The sequence below is a fragment of the Hirundo rustica genome, chromosome 5 (assembly GCF_015227805.2).
Source record: "Hirundo rustica isolate bHirRus1 chromosome 5, bHirRus1.pri.v3, whole genome shotgun sequence".
In the NCBI taxonomy this organism is placed as follows: Eukaryota; Metazoa; Chordata; class Aves; order Passeriformes; family Hirundinidae; genus Hirundo; species Hirundo rustica.
In genome coordinates, this window is record NC_053454.1 from 1925079 (window position 1) to 1944084 (window position 19006).

Consider the following 19006-nt stretch of genomic DNA (forward strand, 5'->3'; position numbering starts at 1 on the left):
CGGGGGAAGGCGGCGAGGTGAGGGAGGTCCGAGCAGCATCCCCAGCCAGCCCCACGGGGACAGAGCCCTGTCCCGGCGGGGGGGGTGGCGAGGGAAGGGTTAAAGGGAAGGCGAGCAGATCCTCCTCCATCCTCCCGCTCCTCGCTGTTAGGCTGCCGCTGTGACAGGGGGTGGGGTCGGGGCTGGCCGCCGTTTGCCGCAAGAAGGGGGGGGAAACGTGGCTGCGAATGTGTGCGTGTGCGTGTGTGTGTGCGCGCGTGTGTTGGTGACACAGGACAAAATGAGATGAGACCCCTCGGACGGGAGCGGCCGCCCGGCTGCCAGCCCTGATCCCTGCCCGCTCCCTGCGCATCGCTGCCGTCGCTGCCGGGCACCGGCGCAGCCCCGCCAAGAGTAAGGCTCGGGGTGGGAAGCGACTGGGAGGAACTGGGACTGCGAGAGGGGGGAGGTGGGATGGGGTGGGGGGTGGTAAGGAGCGGGGAGGCGGGGGGGGGTCCCTCTCGGGGGTGGAGAGAGGTGGGGTGCACGGAGAGCGAGGCGGGGGGACCTGATGCTGGAGCTCGGCTCGCCTGAAGCACCCACCCAGATGTAATTTGGGGAGGGGGGAAGGGGGAGGGGAGGATTTTGGGGAGCGGGGGGTGGGGTGGAGGATGGGCTGCCAGCGCCGATTTTCGGGTGTGATGGAGGGGAGGGAGCCGTGTTTGTGCCTAAAGTCGCAGCTGCCTGGGTTTGGCCCCGCGGGGCCATTGGGATGTGACAGCACCCAAAAATAGAGTGCGAGGCGGGGAGGAGCGGCGGGGAGGGGGGGGTGCAGACCCGTGTGCCAGTGCCAGCGCCAGGTTATCCCCCCTCGCCTCCTTTGATTTCATTTCTTTATTTCTTTGGCGGTGATGCCAGGGGAGGGGAGCCGTGGCTTGGGGCTGGGGGTTGGAGCGGCGGCCGAGTGATTAACGTGCAGTTGCTGGGAATTATGTCATCTGCCTCGGTGCTGGGTGGCCCTCGCCCAGCAGCGACGGCGGGGAGGGAGGGAGGGAGGGCGTGGGGGGACGTCACGACATGGGGCTCCCCGCCTGAGGCTTCACCCCGGCTTGGAGAGGACTTGAGCATCCGGCGTCCCTCCCCACCCCGGCGCGGGGATCCCCGCTCGGGACATCACCCGAGGAGGTGCCGGTGCCTCCTCGGCTGCTCAGGGATCCGGCGGCCCCCACGCCGTGGGTGCGCTGCCCGCTGCTCCCGGGGGAGCGGAGCGGGGTCGCGGCCGCTCCCGGCGGCTCCCCCCGCTCTCTGGCCCCGCTGCCGGGTTTGGAGCGGGCGGAGCGGGCGCTGCCATCGAGGGGAGGGTGAAGGTGGCATCGCCTCCGCCACCTCCCCGGGAGAGAGCGCGGCTGGGGCTGCTGCAGTGCAGCACGGAGCCCCATCCGCGGCCGGGGGTACGCCCGGGGGGCAGCGGGGACCCTCTTTGCCACCCAGGAGCCCCGGAGAGAGCCTGGGGACCTGTGGCTGCCGGCGGAACCCCCAGGCCTGATGATCCCTCTGCTCCAGAGGAGGGTGTCGGGCCGCTGGGTGCTCCACACCCTCCTTGGGCATTCCTTGAGCATCCCCCGAGCACTCCCTGAGCTCCCTCCCCGAGCATCCCCGTCCTCTTCCCCACGTGGGGAGCCGGGGGAGGAGGACGGGGCCTGCCGCTGAGCCAGGCGCGGACCCGGTGCGCATCCACCGCCTCTTCCCTCGGCTCCACACCCCGCGAATCGCCGTGCAGGGCGTCGGGCAGGGAGAGGAGCAGGCAGGAGCCGGCAGGAAGGCTGCAGGCAGAGGTAGGAAGGGCGGGCACAGCCGTAGAGGGGCATTTTCTGGCATTTTCTGCCCCACAGCTCTGTCCACTGGAGGGAGGGGGGAATGCCGACAGCTTCCCGGATGCCAGCTGGGAGCCAGAGGGTCCTGTCCCAGCCCGGGGATGCCGCTTGCCCCGTGGGATGGATAACCTTTGGCAACTCCCTCAGCTCGCCGCGCTCTGCTCCCAACACCCTCCAGCGCATCCTTCATCCTCAAAGCCGCTCCGGCGGCGGATTGTGCCGGCGCTGAGCCCTCCGGGAAGGAGCTGGCATTAAAGGGGGACGCGGGGCACCCCCGATTTGGGGCAGGCAGGGGCCGGGAGGCCGCTCCATCCCTTCCCCTCGGCCGTGCCCTCCCCAGGCGGGCTCCGTGCGCCGGGGGTTTGTTTATGCGCGGCCCTGGTTGGAGCGGCGATCTGCCGCGGCTAAATATAGCAGCGATGCTGTCATCCGAGTTCAGCCCGGCTGGGGAATTTATTTTCTGCAAAGGCTGCGAGGCGAACGGGGCTGGAAACAGGCGTGGAAACGCCGGAGCCGTGCGATTCCCTGGCTGCCCCGGCTCACGCGAGGGGAGCGGGCGCGTCGTCCCCAGCGCCGGCCTTGTGATGGAAACAGGGAAGAGGGGGAATGTGTGGAAGGGCTGGGATTGTCCCCGCTGGCTCGCCGGGGCAGGGGTGGGTGTTTAAAAAGCGGCGCGGTGCTTGTGTGGCTCCGTGCAGGGAAGAGATCCCCTCCTCCTCCTCCTCCTCCTCCTCCTCCTCCAAATCTTCCTTGCTGGGTCACCGCGCCGGGACCGACTCCCAGCGCCTTGAGAGCTGGAAGGAGCCGGGAGAGAAGCGTCTGGAAGTCCAACAGCTGGCTGTAGATATCCGGGAGGGAGCAGCAGCTTGTCCTGCAAGAGGTGGGATGGGGAGAGCCCCCATCCCTGGGGGCTGCAGCATCAGCCTCGGGCATCCCCCGCTGCTGCCATCATCGTGAGAAGGGAGCCTCTGATCACCCATCCCGAGGAAAAACGGGAAAAGAGGCAGGAAGGCAGGTTCCTGGCTTGCAAAGAAAAAAGCAGGCGGCTGGGGAGGGTGTTTTCCACATGCACACTGTGAAAACCGCGTTGCATCAGCAGTCGGAGGCACTCGCTGCCTGATAACTCCGTGCGGATGGAGCAGGAATGTGGATAAACTGCGGATAAAAAGTTTCTGAAGGGAGTTATATCCCGGCAGCGAAGGTTAAGAGTTAGGAGAGTGTTGCCGGAGCTGTTGAAGGGTTTCAAATCTGCTTTCTCCCGAGGAGGAACTGAGCCATGGCCCGGGCTGTCAGAGAAATCCAGCAGACAAAGGGTGAGACGAGGAGATTTCTTGTTTCCCTTCACTGAGGATCTTTCCCATTAGTCATTCCTGTCACAGGAGCTGGCAAACGCGGCTCTTACTTGAGGATCTGGAAGTGCAATGGAGGCACGAGGCCAGGAGCCCAGACATCCCTGCCCTCGGGATTGGGGAGCAGGCAGGGACCCCCCAGCCCCTCCGGCTCCCCCACACCTCTGCTCCATGGCTAAAGCCACCGGATTCATCCTCTGGTTGTGGGAGCCCTTCCCAAGGATCCTGGTGTAGGATCCCTTCCATCCCAACCCATTCCAGGATTCCACGGCTCCTGCAGGACACGGTGGCACCGGGAGCCGTGGGAAGGCTGTGATGGAGGTGGTGGAGGATCAAGCACCTTGAGGTCCTGCAGGTGGTTCCCCAAAGCACCCCAAACTCAGCTCTCCCGTCACCCCACAGCCCTGGGCACCTCCATGGGGGAAAGGACCAGGCTGAGCCCCACCGTGGGTGGGAAGAAGCTCCATGGAGCTCCCTAAACAGCAAGGAAAGCAGAGAGAACTGTTAAGGCAGCAATCAGGAAATGGGGATGGCTCGTGCCTTATCATCCAGGCCTGCCTGGAGCCAAGAGCTGTCCTGGCAGAGGGAGCTGAAAGTCCTCTTGAGCCATGCAGGAGCTGCAGGAGTTCCTGCAAGGCTGCAAGGCTGGGACCAGGTTCACAGGGATTTGGGCTGAGTTTCCATCTCACAAAACCGGGGGGGGCTTTGCCATGGAGATGGGTCCTGTTGGCTTTGTCTGGTTCCCGAATCAGAAGGACGAGTTTTGTCTGAGCCCATCACGAGCCTCTCTTTCCTTCAGGGCCAAATCCCGATCACAGGCCAGCGAGGTGCTCCAGAGCCAGCAGGATGCTCCAGGTTTACACAGGTGCAATCCCAGAACCATTCAGGCTGGAAAACACCTCCGGGATCACTGAGTGCCAACCTTTGACCAAACACCGCCACCCACCACCCCTGACTAAACCAGAGCACTGAGTGCCACGTCCAGCCATTCCTTGGGTAATTCCAGGGATTATGACACGTCCAGCCGTTCCTTGGGTAATTCCAGGGATTATGACACGTCCAACCATTCCTTGGGTAATTCCAGGGATTGTGACTCCACCACCTCCCTGGAGAGCCCTTTCCAGTGCTTAGCAACCCTTTCCATGAAGAAACTCTTCCTGGCATCCTACATAAATGTCCCCTGGCCCAGCCTGAGGTTGTTCCCTCTCCTCCTGTCCCTGTTCCCTGGGGGCAGAGCCTGACCCCCGCAGCTGTCCCCTCCTGTCAGGGAGTTGTGCAGAGCCACAAGGTCCCTCCTGAGCCTCCTTTTCTCCAGGCTGAGCCCCTTTCCAGCTCCCTCAGCTGCTCCAGTTGCTCCACACCCTTCCCCAGCTCCATTCCCTTCCCTGGACTCTCTCCAGCCCTTCCAGGTCTTGTTGGGAGAGGTTCAAAATCCACCCCCAGCCCTGGAAGTGCCCCAGCAGTGCCAGCACAGAGGACAGGCGCTGCCCTGGCCCTGCTGCCGCCCCATTCCTGACAAAATCCAGCTGCTGTTGGCCTCTTGCCCACCTGAGCACACCTGGGCTCATGTCCAGTCGCTGCTGACCAGCTCCTCCAGGTCCTTTCCCACCGACGGGCAACGGGGCCCGTTCCCTTTGCGGGGAGCCCGGGAAAAAGGCAATCGGATCATTAACACATGCTGCTCTTCACACAACCAACCTCACAAATATTTATCAGCTGGAGGAACACACGGGCTCGGAAGTTGCCAAGTAACACAACAAGAGGCGCTTTGAAATAAATATCTGCGCGTCTGCGGGTGACGAATTAACCAAATCCCTTGGGACGTGGCCCAAAGATATGTTTTCCTCTGGAAGCCCGGCACCAGGAAGAAAAATACTGATCCAAAACCTGGGATAAGCAGTGTCTGACTGTCTGTCCAGCGCTGGAGGGAATTGGTTCCCTGCTGGGAAGGTCAGCGGAGTGATGCCCAACAGATCCGTGCCTGCCAGGGACAAGTTGAGAGCGGGGAGGGATGAGGTGGGGTTTGTTCTGCAGGGGAGGTGGGAAGGAGCCCAGGGCTCCAGGCTGGGTCTCCTCCTGCACCCACGTGCCTCTCCTAAACTCCCACAGTGTGAGTGTTTAGGAGAGGCACGTGGGTGCAGGATGAAACCCAGGAAATTGGGATGAAACCCTACAGATCTTCTCTGTAGGCTCAGGATTTCAAAGTCTTTTGTTGTTGTTTTAGAGCCTGAATCTCTCTCTGCTTCTCCACGTTCCCTCCAGCCCTGAGAAGGGTCCATCCCTTCCTCTCCCAGCCTCTGGGTGTGTCCCAGGAATCCTGCAGGAATATTGCTTGCCCCAGGTGTGTCCTGCACTGGCCAGGGTTCCCCTGTTGCTAAATCCTATCAGATCCTTGCTGTGAGGTCAGTTTGGAGGTTTTGAGGGTTGTTAGGAGGGGTCAGTGCTGACAGTGGAGACCAGGCGGGTTTGCAGATGTATGGAGATCTCTCCTCCAGTTCCTTCTTCCAAGGGGAAACTCTGGCTGGTGGGGATGGGATTTCACAGAGCTGGGGAATGGATTGGGATGGACCTTAAAACCATCCCGTTCCACCCCCTGCCATGGGCAGGGACACCTTCCACCATCCCAGGCTGCTCCAAGCCCTGTCCAGCCTGGCCTTGGACACTGCCAGGGATCCAGGGGCAGCCACAGCTTCTCTGGGCACCCTGTGCCAGGGCCTCACCACCCTCACAGGGAAGAGTTTTTCCTAATATCCCTTTTAAGTCCCTCTCCAGCTCTGTCAGAGGCCCTTTAGGTGCTGGAAGTTCTCCCCAGAGTTTTCTCTTCTCCAAGCTGAACACCCCCAGCTCTCCCGGTCCGTTCTCCCATTTGGCGGAGATGTTCCCATACAAATCCACCATCACCAGAGGGCTCGGCCTGAGGGGTTTGCAAGCAGGTTGTCATTTTGGGGCCCATCTGTGGTCAGTTTTGGGCCCATTTGGGGGTCATTTTGGGGCCCATTTGGGGTCATTTGAGGGTTCCTGCCTGAACCAAAACATGAGGAGAACACAAGCTGGACGTGGATCTGGTTGGCAAAGTCAACTTGGAGAGCGGTTTTGGGGTGACAGAGCCTGCCCAGTCCTGGTGGGCCCAGCTGAGGGCGAGAGGACACGGGCTGGCCGAGGTGATGGCGGGAGATGCCTCATCCCAGGAAAAGCTGGAATGTGGGAGCCATGGCAGAGCCCCCAGGCACACGCTCAGATGATGCACAGGGGGAGGTCGGAGCTTTTATTAGCCCAGCTGCTGGAGCTGGGAAAGAAAAAACCAGCCCAGCTTTCAGGCCCAGGAGCTCATCTCCTTGTCCCCGCTTTCTAATTATATCAGCTGATCTAGCACAGGCTCCTTCCACTCCCCACGGGCCGCTGCCTTCATTCCAGCCCCGGCTCTGCCCTTGGCAAGCTCTTGGAGGAGCAGCCAAGCTGTCCCAGAGGAGATTTTGGGATGGCAGCACCGCCTGCCTCACCTCAGACGTTCCCCTGCAGTGCAGTGCCTGCCTCCAGCACTGCCAGGAACGGCGAGGGGACAAGGGACAGGGACAGGGGACAGGGGACAGGGGACAGGGGACAGGGGACAGGGGATAGGGGACAGGGGACAGGAATGGGGACAGGGGACAGGAATGGGGACAGGGACAGGAACAGGGGACAGGAATAGGGACAGGGACAGGGACAGGGGATAGGGGACAGGGGATAGGGGACGGGGGACAGGGACAGGAACAGGAACAGGGGACAGGAATAGGGACAGGGGACAGGAATAGGGACAGGGACAGGAACAGGGACAGGGGACAGGGACAGGGGACAGGGACAGGGGACAGGGACAGGGGACAGGGATGGGGACAGGGGATAGGGGACAGGGACAGGGACAGGGGACATGGGATGGGGACAGGGACAGGGACAGGGACAGGGACAGGGACAGGGACAGGGACACGTTGGTGTTTGTTTCGTCCAGGCTGTGTGCACGTCACCTTTCAAAGTGCGGCATGGGAAGGCAGGAGAGGCTGTCCCCGTCACGGGGATTGGCTGGGGTGGCACCTCGAGGTGGCTCAGAGACTCCAGGGCAGAAAGAAGAGGATGAAAACATCCCCCCAAATCATCAGGGATGCTGGGATGAGACGGGCACAGCTGCATCCCCACAGGTGCCTGCACCCCGTGGCTCTCCTGCCCAGGGGAGGGGGTCCCTGGTGGTCTCTGCCCAGGGAAGGAGGGCTCTGGAAACACCAGGATCTGCCCTTGGCTCAAATCTCTCCCTCCCCCAACAAACACATTTCTCAAAAAGGTCTCAGTTAGGAAAATCCACACCTCCACCCGCTGCAGCTCAGCGAGGACAAAAACCCCGGTCTCCAGGAGCGGGCTGAGCACAGCCCATAAAGCTGGTGCCAGGCTCGGGGAGACCCTGACGTTCTCCCAGCTCCTCCAGCAATGTAAATAATAAATCACCGCTGCCGAGCTGGTGCCCAGCCAGCCACTGCCCGGCAGGAATTTGCTCCGCTCCTTCCTCTGATCTGCCGCGCTCTTCCTCCCTCCCGGCGCTTTTCCAAGCCTCGGGGCTTGATCTTTTTGGGGGGATCGGGGTGTCCCCAACACACAGGAGTGGTTTTGGTGCTGTTGAGTCCCAAGTGGAAAGTTTTTAACCCGTTTTGCTCCCCGCTGCTGGCTCTCGATGCCGTCCTTGGCGCGTTCCTTAACCTCAGTTTCCCTCTGCCAGGCTGCGCTGCAGCCTCCCGAGGGATTGTAGGGACCGGGAGCTGATCTGGGAGCTGGGATGAGGTGTTCCAAAACCTGATCGTGAGGCTGAGGTGGCGAATGTGCCACCTGCACGCGTTTGGGGTGGGTGACCCCCGTGTCTGCTTTTCCCAGCAGAGCCCAGACAAACTCCTCTGCTGCAGCTCAGGAGAGCTTCGGGACCAGCCCAACCCACCCCCGGCCTGCCGACACTCCTCAGTGCCAGCCAAGAGCTTCGCCTTCCCCTCCACGCTCTCAGAAGCCCAAATTAGCTTTTAATAATATTTCATTAAAAAAAAAAATTAAAAAAAAAAAAAATCCCCGGGCAAACAATCCGGCCTTGGCGCCCGCCGAGACAGCAAACACTCCCGGAGGGGCACCAGGTGTGGCGCATTCCTGATAGCTGGAAAAGAAAGGAAGGATTATTTCCCTCTCTGTGCAACGTGCGGGGTTGAGCAGGAGCAGCCAGCCCGGCTCCAGGCTGGGCTGGGTTGTGCCCAGCGCCGTGGGAGGTGGGTACGTGGCTTTGGGAAAGGTCCCTCAGCCAAGCCCCGGGCTCCGGAGCTGATTAATGGTGGCATTTCTTTGTTCCGCACGTTTCCTCCTGGCGGAGGTGCGCGGTTCCAGGCGATGAAAGCGTTTTGTTTGTTTTAAAAACAAGTCCTGCGAGTCAGCCGAGCGATCCCTGGGGCAGCTGCCCCGTGCCCCGAGTGCCCGCGTCCCTGGCACAGCCATCCCGGCCCTTGTGGGGATGCACCCACCGCTCAGAGAGTTATTCCTCAAAGCTGGAAAACCTGATTTTTCCTTCTTTCATCAACTTTCCCACCCATCTGTCGTCGTCTTTCCCTCTCACCCTTAGAAGAGGAGTCGAGCGCAGGCAGGACATGGTGCCACAGCCCCAACCCCGGCTTGGATCGGGACAGAAACCAGGGAAAACCCTTCCCTGCAGCTCTCCCCCCTTGGCTTTGGAGCTCAAAGCAATTTTGCACCCCTCCGGGGTTTAAAAGGCAGGCAGAGATTTGGGCTGCCGGATAATGTTTTCTCTGGGCCAGCTGCTGGGATAAACCCGGGGCATCTGTCAGCTCCCGAGCCAAATTCCTGCTCGAGTTCCAGCACTTAGCGCAGCATCCCTGCGCTCCGAGGGACAGCACGGGGGAGGTGACACCCGCACCTCCTCGGGGACATCCCAGCGGGATCCGCATCTCCCTTTCAAACCCCGCTGCGGGGAGAAGAATCCCTTCATTTCCTTCGGACTCTTATCCTCTAAGGATCTTGATCCCGGGGGCGAGCGACAAAAACACCCTTCAAATCCACCGCAGCGGGCTTAGGGGAGGATTAGCAGATGTCTCCGCAGGCTTTAACACCAGGCTCCGGCTCCCGGGGTCCCACCCTCGCGGCCCCATCCAGCTTTCCCGGAGGAGAAATGATGGAGCCCAGCCCGGCTCTAATTCCCGTCGGGAGATCGCTGCATCGCAGGCTGGAGATTCGCTCCCAAAAGTGCCAATCGGTTCTTCACTGGTGGGTGTCCTGCGGCCGGGAGCAGAGAGCTCTTCCCAGGATGTCTCACCTTGGAATTTTCCAGGAGGGGGAACCTCCCCTGCTTCCCACCTTTTGGGGATCCCTGCAGAGAAGCCCGGATAATTCCCCGGATAATTCTGACTTCTGCCTCTCATCCCAGCGTGGCTGGTGGCAATCAGCCCTCTCCACCATCCCTTTTGTGTTTGCAAGCAAATACCTGGATCGCTTTCCGTTCTCTGCACTTTTCCTCCCTAGCTTGTCTCAGTGATTTTTTTTTTTTTTTTTTTTTTTTTTTTTTTTTTTTTTTTGTGTGTGTGTGTGTGGTTGGGGTGGGGGTTTTTTGTTTTGTTTTGGGGGTGGGGTTGTTTGTTTGTTTGTTTTCCTTTAATTTCCCTGCTACCTCCCACATCCCTTTTACCTCTCCTCAATTCCCACCCCCGAGGGATGATTTCTTTTTTTTTTTTTTTTTTTTTTTTTTTTTTTTTTTTTTTTTTTTCTTTTTGACCGCCAGGACTCTCAGCATTGGCTTTCATCCAGCGCGCTGCGAGCTTGCATAATAGCTGTTGACACCGCAACTTCATTTGAATCGATCTTGTTTGCTAATTAGCTGATTGCAGTAATTGGCATGAATTACCTTGGGGGATTCCGCCTCCCCGGGGGTGGCCAGTGGCCGGCGTGTCCCACGTTAGAGGTGGGAATAGCGGTGAGGTGGCTCCTGCTCCTTTTGGAGCTATCCCGGCGATTCGTGGAGCTGCAGAGGAGTTTCCAGAGGGGAACCACAGCCTGGTGCGGGGATTCTGAACTCCTGGAGCTCCTCAGAGCCACCAAAATGTCCCGAGTAGCTGCTACAGAGCCTAAAATGGGTTAAAGCCCCCGTTTATGTGGTGAAGGCGTGAGGGGATGTGACTCCGCTCCACCTCAAAATGCAACGGGAGATGACCCAAAGCGCTGGGTTAAAGACAAACCGAGCGAAGCAGCTTTTCTCAGAGGTCGTAATTCCCTTCTGAAAATTCCCTTCTGAAAATTCCCTGCCAGAAATTCACGGAGGGTGGAACAGCTCGGAGGGAGCAGGCAGTGTCAGCGTCCTCTGATGGCAGCAAACCTGCTGGGGGACCCCCAGACAACCTTGGGTGGGAGGCGTCCCCGAAAAGCTCTGAGGCTCAGGGGAAATGGGATGGGATCAGTGAGACTCCCGTGCTCCCAGGCCCTTTTCCTCTAAGCAGCAGCTGCACAGGGAGGAGGGAGGCAGGGAGAACCGTCCCTGTCCCAGTCCCTTGGGATCCAGTCAAGATCCAATATTTCCCACTGGGAACTTCGCTGACAAAAGAAGAGGGGCAGGTTGTGGATGATAGGACAAAGGGAGCAGCTTTAAACTGCCAGAGGGCAGATTTACCTTAAATATTGGGGAGAAATCCTGCCCTGTGAGGGTGCTGAACCCTGGCACAGGCTGCCCAGAGAAGCTGTGGCTGCCCCTGGATCCCTGAAAGAGTCCAAGGCCAGGTTGGACAGGGCTTGGAGACACCTGGAACAGTGGAAGGTGTCCCAGCCATGGCAGGGGGCTGGAATGAGATGAACTTTAAATCCCTTCCCACCCAAACCATTCCACGGTTCTGTGATAACTCATTTTTTTTAACCAGAATAACCAGGACACCCCAAACCAAAGCTCCTCACACGGGCACATTTCCATCTGTGGCGCTGCCGGGCTCTCCTGATCCAAACCTGCCCACAGTGAGGCCAAAGGACTCTGTGAAATGCTGGGGTTTTATTGAGCCATCTATTTGTATTGACAGCTCCCCACGCTCCATCCCTCTAATCCTGCATCCCTTTCTACCAGGCTAAGCTGCATCATTCCAACTCTTCTTTCCCCACCTTTTTTTTTTTTTTTTTCTTTAATATTACCCTGTGATTATCATCTTTCCACTCTTCTGGGATCTGAGAGAAATCCCAGGACTTCTTAGAGAGGATGAGCAGCAGCCCATACCTCTCCTCGTCCAGCTTCCAGTGGGCTCTTGGGAGCAAATTAATCTGAACCTGCTGTTTAAAAATGTTTATCCTCAGGCCATGCCATTTAGTGTCTTCCTGGGTTACTAATGGACTAGAAAGCACTTCGTTGTCCCTGTGCAACATGAGAACGTCAGGCCGTTTTTTTCCGAAGCCAGAACAGAAATTATTGAACTTTTTTTTTCTTTTTTTTTTTCCCCCTCCGTTATTATCAGCAATTTCCTGATCTCCAGCTTGAGGACAGGCAACGCTGCTGCAGTTATTTTGCTGCTCTCAATTTTGTAAAATCAAATTAAAAGTCGCTTCCTCCCCGTAGTCCATGAACATCCAGGAGAGACCTGATAGGACCAATTGCAGACCGAATTATGGAGTAAATTCCGTAACTTTATTGATCCAGAATGCCAGTAAGTTTTGTCTTGGTTGCCAGGGTTGGTTCTTAAGTATTTCGGGTGGAAAAGAGAGAGCCCAAATGCAAACCGAGCTCTCCAAGACCCTTTGGTGGGTCAGGAGGCCACATCAGGTTGGATGTCGGGAAAAAGATTTTATGGAAAGAGTGGTAAAATACTGGAATTGTCTGCCTGGGGAGTCACCATCCCTGGATGTGTTTAAAGACAGACTGGATGTGGTGCCGTGGTTTAGTTGAGGTGGCGTTAGGGCTGGGCTGGACTCGATGGCCTTGGAGGTCTCTTCCAACCCCAATGATCCTGTGATCACTAACCAGAGCTTTTATTCTTTATTTCGAGACGTTGTAAACGCACAAGAAGCAGCTGGAGGGGGGTCCCCAGGGATTTTGTGGTGATTTTTCCCAGCTGCAGCAGAGGGGTGAAGACTCCTGAAGGGTCTGGGTCAGACCTGGCCAGGGGATGGATATCCCATTTTCCCACCCTGCTGGTGGAGCTGTCACCCAGCAGCTCTGCCGGGCACGAGTGACACGAGTGGCGGTGGCTGAGCCGAGGGAGGAGCTGGCAGAGGACACGGGGCTCAGCAGACAAGGGACCGCAGCAGGAGAAGCCGCTGCTTTTCCTCCCCGAAGGTCTGCAAGGTTGCACACAATGAAATTCCCTCCCTCCCTCCCTCCCTCTCTCCCGTGCCCGAGGCAGCCACATCCCAGGAGGAATTCAATGCTGCCTCCGAGTCCATTCAAAACACCGCCAGGGTCAAACCTTTATGAGGCAACAAAGAAAAATAAACCCAAAGACAAAAAGCTATTCTGGAGGAGGGGAGGGGAAGGAAGCGGCTCCCAAAATATCGATGAGAACTTTTCCTTTAACCCCAGCTGCGGGATGGGGTCTCTGCTCCGGTGGGACTGAGCAGGGGAGATGTGGGCACGTCCTTCTGCACCTTCCCCTTGGTGGGAGAGGGCCACAGCGACCAAAGGGCAGAGTTTTGGGAATGCTGGGTCAGGATCACGAGGATATGGGTGCTGGAGAGGGGACAGCTCTGGGTGGGAAGTCTGCTGCAGGGAAAAGGGTGTTGGCTGCCACCAAAGGACCAGGGACCCCCTCCTCTGCCCCATTTCCTGTGGTCACCACTTCCCTGGTGGCTGTGAGGGTTCCTGGGGTCACCTGGTGGTTTTGGAGGTTGCATTTCTCCTGGCTGTGGTCCCAGAGGCAGCTGGATGGACTCCTGGACCCCACACCTCCAGGAAAATTCGGGTTTTTCCCTTCATTTCTGTTCTTCAGCTGGGAGCAAGAAGTGAGGCTTTCTGAGAAAGGTGTTTTGAGTTGTTCCCACGTGGGGTTAGAGCTCTGGCGCTCGGGAAGGGACAGGAGAGGACTGCGAGCTGCAGGAGGGGGTGGGAGTCAAACCAGAGCCAAGCGAAATCCCATGGGGTGAGAACGGACGCACACAGGGTCCCACTTCCCGCTGGACACCTTATTCCAGAGGGTGAGGCTCCTGCAGGTGTAGAAACCCCCACCAGCAGGGCTGAGCCCCAGGAAGGACCCCAGGAAATCCCGGGAGAAGCAGAAGAGGGTGAGGATGCTCCGCTCAGGATCCTCCCCAGCCCGGCCCGGTGCCATCTCCCCGTGCCTGAGGACAGGGCTGTGCCTCCGGGGGTCACCAAGGGTGGCTCCGGACACAAACACGCTCTGTGTGGAGCGGAGCAGAGAAGGACGATTTCCCCACGGCCCCTGCCGTGACTCAGGAGTTTGTGGCCTGTGACGGGTGAGTCAATGTGAGCGGGAAAAGCCGGGCTATTTTTAGGGCTATTTTTAGGACCGCTGACATCTGGGGGGGTTTAACCCCTCTGCCTCCTCCCACAGAGGCATCTCAGCAGTGCCTTGAAGAAGGAATGAAAGAGCCTTCCCCAGGCAAACAGGTGCCAGCCTCACGGGGCGGGGAGATGAGGGAAGCAGGATCACGGTGACCTGGAAGAGGCTGCCAAGAGCCACAGAGACAAAGCGAGAAGCCATGCACAGGGAGAATCCCAGAATTGTTCAGGTTGGAAAATCCCTCCAGGATAATTGAGTCCAACCATTCCCCCAGCACTGCCAAGGCCACCACTGACCCTTGTCCCCCAGTGCCACATCCACACAGCTTCTAAATCCCTGCAGGATGGGGACTCCAGCACTGCCCGGGGCAGCTCTGCCAATGCTTGACCGCTCTTTTGGGGTGGAAATTTTCCCAATATCCAATTTAAACCTCCCCTGGTCCAGGCTGAGGCCATTCCCTCTCCTCCTGTCCCTGTTCCCTGCCAGCAGAGCCCAAATCCCCCCGGCTGTCCCCTCCTGTCAGGGAGTTGTGCAGAGCCACAAGGTCCCTCCTGATCCCCCTTTTCTCCAGGCTGAGCCCCTTTCCAGCTCCCTCAGCTGCTCCTGGTGCTCCAGACCCTTCCCCAGCTCTGTTCCCTCCCCTGAGCACTCTCCAGCCCTTCCAGATGTTTTTCCCAAGCTCTGCCTGCCACTTCTCCGAGCACTCAGAGGTCTCTCTGCGCCAGGGTGATCCCCCCACTATAAATGCTCACAGATCGAGTTTTAAAGCTCCTCACCAACCCATTGAGAGCTTTTCCAGACTTTTCTTTTTTCCTGGGTCTGAGGGCCGTGTGGCCACATCCCCTGAAGCTCCTGGGACCCCTCTACCTGCAAAAGTGACATCATGGGGCTTCTCCAGCTTCCAGATGGGCCCTGGGACAGCGTTTCCTCTCCTTGTGTCCAGGGAAACCACATTTAGGGTGGCCTGAGATGCACCATGCTGTTGCTCCTGTCCTTATCAGGGAATTTGGGCCTTCAGCGTCTCTTCATGGGATGAACAGCCTTTTCTTGGGGATGCTCTTCCTTCCCACGGCTTGCCCAAAAAATCAGCCCCCATTTCCCCTTCTTTGCCATCCCACCTTCCTGCTGGACATGAATTTCTTGTCCTACCGTGCAGATTTAGCTGCTTTCATGACAGTTAATCCGTCCTCAGCGTGAAAAATTCCCTGGTTTCATTTAGTTTAGCAAAATATTACGGTGTTTGGTGGTTTGTATGGTTGGCATATTGGGGGTCTTGGTTTTTTGGGGGGTTTGGGGTTTTTTGTTTTTGCTTTTGGTTTGTTTGTTTTGGATTTTTGGTTGGTTTTTTGGGGGAGGAGGGTTTGTTCTGGTGGGGTTTTTTTTTTGTTTGGTTGGTTGACTGGTTGGTTGGTTTTGGCTTGGTTTTTGTAGAATCATGAACCCAGGCACCTTTGGATTACAACAATTTTAATTTTGACAGCTCTTTCTGCACAGTCTGTTGCATTCCTGGGACACAATGGGGCACTTAATGTTTTAGGGATGAAAATCAATATGAATTTTTGGGCTTGATGATCTCAAAGGTCTTTCCCAGCCTTAACAATTCTATCAGCAATGGGCAGGGAGAGGTGAAAAAAAGGGCCAGTCTGACAGCCTGCTTTATATTCCCTCAATACACTCCCAAATCTGCCTTCTGTGCAATTTGCAGCAGATCCTGACAGATTTCTGGTCCATGAACTTGCCAAATTTCCCCTCAAACACTGAACATCAATTGCATCCCAGACAAGGAGCTCTCCAGGCCACCAACCACCACCTGAGGAAGGGTTTTTTTTTTTCCTTTTCTCCCTTTTTTTTGCCTTCACCTGATTCCTGACGGCGATTTTTTTTTTGTGCTAAAAAACTGAAAAAAAGGAGACAGCTCCACATCTGTGTGTCATTTGGCTGTGTCTCTGGTCCTGTCTGAAGCGCTGCCCCAAATCCATTGATGCTCCTACAGAGCCTCCTGGGAATGTCTGAGCAATTTGTCAGCACGGATTCATTAAAAAAAAAAAAACAAACCAACCCAAAACTGCTGAGGAAAAATGCTGGGACTACTCGTGATGTCTGCAGAGGCAGATCCCACGGCAGCCCCTGTCAGCAGCACAGGTGAGATGAACGGCGTGGGATTGCTCCCAGCTCAGACAAATTAATCAGGACGCTGTGCCGGGGTGAGTTCTGTCCCAAATATATGAAGTGCAAGCTTGTAACATGTGCCGAGCTCCTCTGGAGCTTGTTTCACAAGTGCTTCCCATTTTTACACGCACGCCTGAGGAATTCTGCTTCCCCGAGCTCAGGGTAGGGATGAAGGGGAAAGAGAGGAGTGGAGAGAGCAGGTGGTGCTGCAGCCCCAGCAGACGCCTTCTCCTCTGGCAAATCCTTGCACAAAGCACCAGGAACCTTTGCCTGGCGTCTTGGTTTAGGAACACAAGGTGTCTGCCAGGGAAATCCAGAGCTTCCCTTGGAATGGAGAATGTAAACCTCCCTCCTTCCGAATTATTATAGTTTTGAAATTAAGGGGCTTTCAGGCAAAGATATGGGAATAGGAATAACAGTGCTTTACTAGGGATATTAAAAATAAAAATGTAGCACGAAAAAAGCCAGCAAGCAAAAAAAAAAGATAACTCTGACAGAGTCAGAACACAGCCTGACACCCTGCTGGTCAGGGTGTTGGGAGCAGTGCAATCAAGTCCTTCTGCAGTGACCGATGTGGTTCTGTTGGAGCAATGATCCTGTAGAAGGGTGGAGTTTTCCTCTGAAGGCTCCAGTGGTGGTGAGATGGGTCCGGTCTTTCTCTGGGAATCCAGTGCACACAGGCTGTGCTGGTGTTCCAAATCCCAGGTTTTATCCAGGTAGGAATGCTTGGCTCCTCCCTCTGGGTGGAGCATCTCCCGATGGGATGATGTAATTGTATCAGCCATGCAGTGAGCCTGGATGGCCCATTAACAGCAGATATCCCTGGAGGAAGGATGGGTCCTGGAAGAGAGAAAGAACACTGCCCCATCTGGATTTAACAGCTGGCCCGTTAACAAAACACGCCCAAAGTCACGAGGAATGGGTCACAGAAGAGAAAAAAAAATTTCCCCAACCGGTTTCAACAGACAGTAATAGGATACATAGCCCTGGCCACATCCTGCCCTGCAACCCAAGACACCTGGATTTAGGCCACAGACTCTGGGCTGGCTCAGGATGGATGGACAGCCCCAGCTAGGAACTGCTGCATTCCTTTGGAAACAGGAAACCACAGAATGGTGGAGGTTGGGAAAGAACCTCTAAGGGTCATCAAATCCAACCATTAACCCTGCGCCCCCAAGCTCACCATGAAACCACCCAAACCATGCAGGAGCTTGTTTTCTCTCCTGCAAATCATTGACAAAGCTGCATTCCCTTTCTCCCTGCTCCCACATCACCCTTCTCCACCTCTCCTCTTCCCACACAGAACGATGTGCTGTGTCACTGGGGCGTCACTCCCCACCTTCTCCCTGGGACTCTGGTGCTGAAGAGGGAAAATTTCCAAAGATGAGGAGTTTGGGGTTTTTTTAAGGGTTCCCCAGAAGCATTGGGATGGAAGCAGTGAAGACCACACATGAGCAGGGTTAGGGCAGAAGGGCAAGGCCAGCAGCTTTATGTCCCCAGCGGTGCAGCCACGCAACACAACCCCACATTATTCTGGGGAGCCCCAGCAGTCCATGAGAGGCTCTGCAAAGCTCAGGTGAGCAATGAAAGCCACAAAGGCTGTGCCTCAAGGGCCTAAAAGGGAGCTGCAGAGGGACTTTGGATGTGGGGAATGGCTTCATATTGACAGAGAGCAGGGTTAGATGGGATATTGGGAAGGAATTCTCCCCTGGCAGGGTGGTGAGGCCCTGGCACAGGGTGCCCAGAGAAGCTGTGGCTGCCCCTGGATCCCTGGAAGTGTCCAAGGCCAGGTTGGACAGGGCTTGGTGCAGCCTGGGACAGTGGAAGGTGTTCCTGCCCATGGCAGTTTTAAGGTCCCTTCCCACCCAAACCCTTCTGTGACTCTGTTGTCACGATGATTTTCAGGATGACTGGGGCAATGGGTTTTATATCAACCACGGGGTGTTTTAAAAAAGCTCAAGAGGACACCAGGGCTGGAGATATCTCAGTGGAGACATCATGGATTTTTATATTTTTTCATGCTTGCATTCTGGCTCTGGGTTTTCCTCTCCTGGAAAGACCATTTCTGATCACAGACACACCCAGCAGCTCCTGAGACTGGTCGTGAACAGGAGCCAAAGGTTCCCTTTGGACAGGCCTCACCTCGTGTCCCCTGGGTTGGTTATTCCCTGCTCACAGGGCGGCTCACAGGTTTCACTAGAGCTGGCCCCAACGACAGCTCTGCTGAGCTTTGGAGCCCTCCTCTCTCCCCATCCCCCAGCCCTCCGCATCTTCTGAGTGGAAATAACGCAAAACTGAGAAAGGGGGAGGAGCTGTCACCACCCCACTCCACGGGGCCAGGATAGAGAGGATGTTTTTCCACTTGAGGATGGTTTATCCAAGCTGCTCACACACGCTCTCACACACACAACACAACCGTCTTCTCACCAAGCCCCTGGGATTTTGGCACTCCCTCCCACTCTCCTGGTCGTGCGCAGTTTCCAGCTGAAGGAACTTCCTTGGAGATGTGCACAAATCTCCTCGCTGTTTTGTTTGCAGCAGAGCTGCTGGCGCTTTCCCGGGCTCCCAGGCTGGTTATGAGCAAATGGAAAACAGAAGGAAACCAAATCCCTGCCTCATTCATCCTCCCCTCCATCCCTTGCTGTGTCCCTGGCGCTGCCAGCTTGTCCCGTGGCCATCTCCAGCTCCACATGAAAAGCCCTTCATCAAACCAGGAGCTTTGCAGCCTCTGCTTCCACTTCAAAGCCTCTTTTCCCTTTTGCCTAGGATCTGGAGGGATGGGAGGAGTGTTCAAAGCCCCAAGTTGGTTCTGAAGTCCAAAGCTGGGCGAGCAAAAGGGGTTTGTTTTATATGACAGAGCAGAGAGCGCAGGAACCTGTGAGGGCAACACCTCCCTGCGAATCAGGTCATTTATTTAGCGAGGGAAGAAAAGCCTTCCCAAGGTTCAGAGCATCAGGGCAGAAATCAAAGGGTATTTGAAGGAGGAGGGAAAGCCAAGCCCTGGCTTTGCCATTCCTGCCCTCCCGCTGGATCCCCACGGCCCAGCAGGCACCGAGGCAGGCCGGGAAAGGATTTCACCTTTTACACACCACTTCAAACCCTCAGAGCCGCCCTTTCCCGAGGGACTGGGGTCAGCTGCCACACTAAA

At 56.8% G+C, this 19006-nt stretch overlaps 1 protein-coding gene across 2 annotated transcripts in view; it reads left to right on the forward strand.

The window, feature by feature from the left end:
- Positions 1–235: 235 nt before the first annotated feature.
- LZTS3 (leucine zipper tumor suppressor family member 3) overlaps positions 236–19006 on the forward strand; it is a 48040-nt gene continuing 29269 nt past the window's right edge. Inside the window, exon 1 of one of the 2 annotated variants that reach the window (XM_040064747.2) lies at positions 236–393. The gene's annotated coding sequence lies outside the window, so the exon portion shown is untranslated. Of the gene's footprint in view, positions 394–1691; positions 1815–19006 lie in introns of those variants that run through there. The other variant, XM_040064748.2, reaches the window with a different exon arrangement.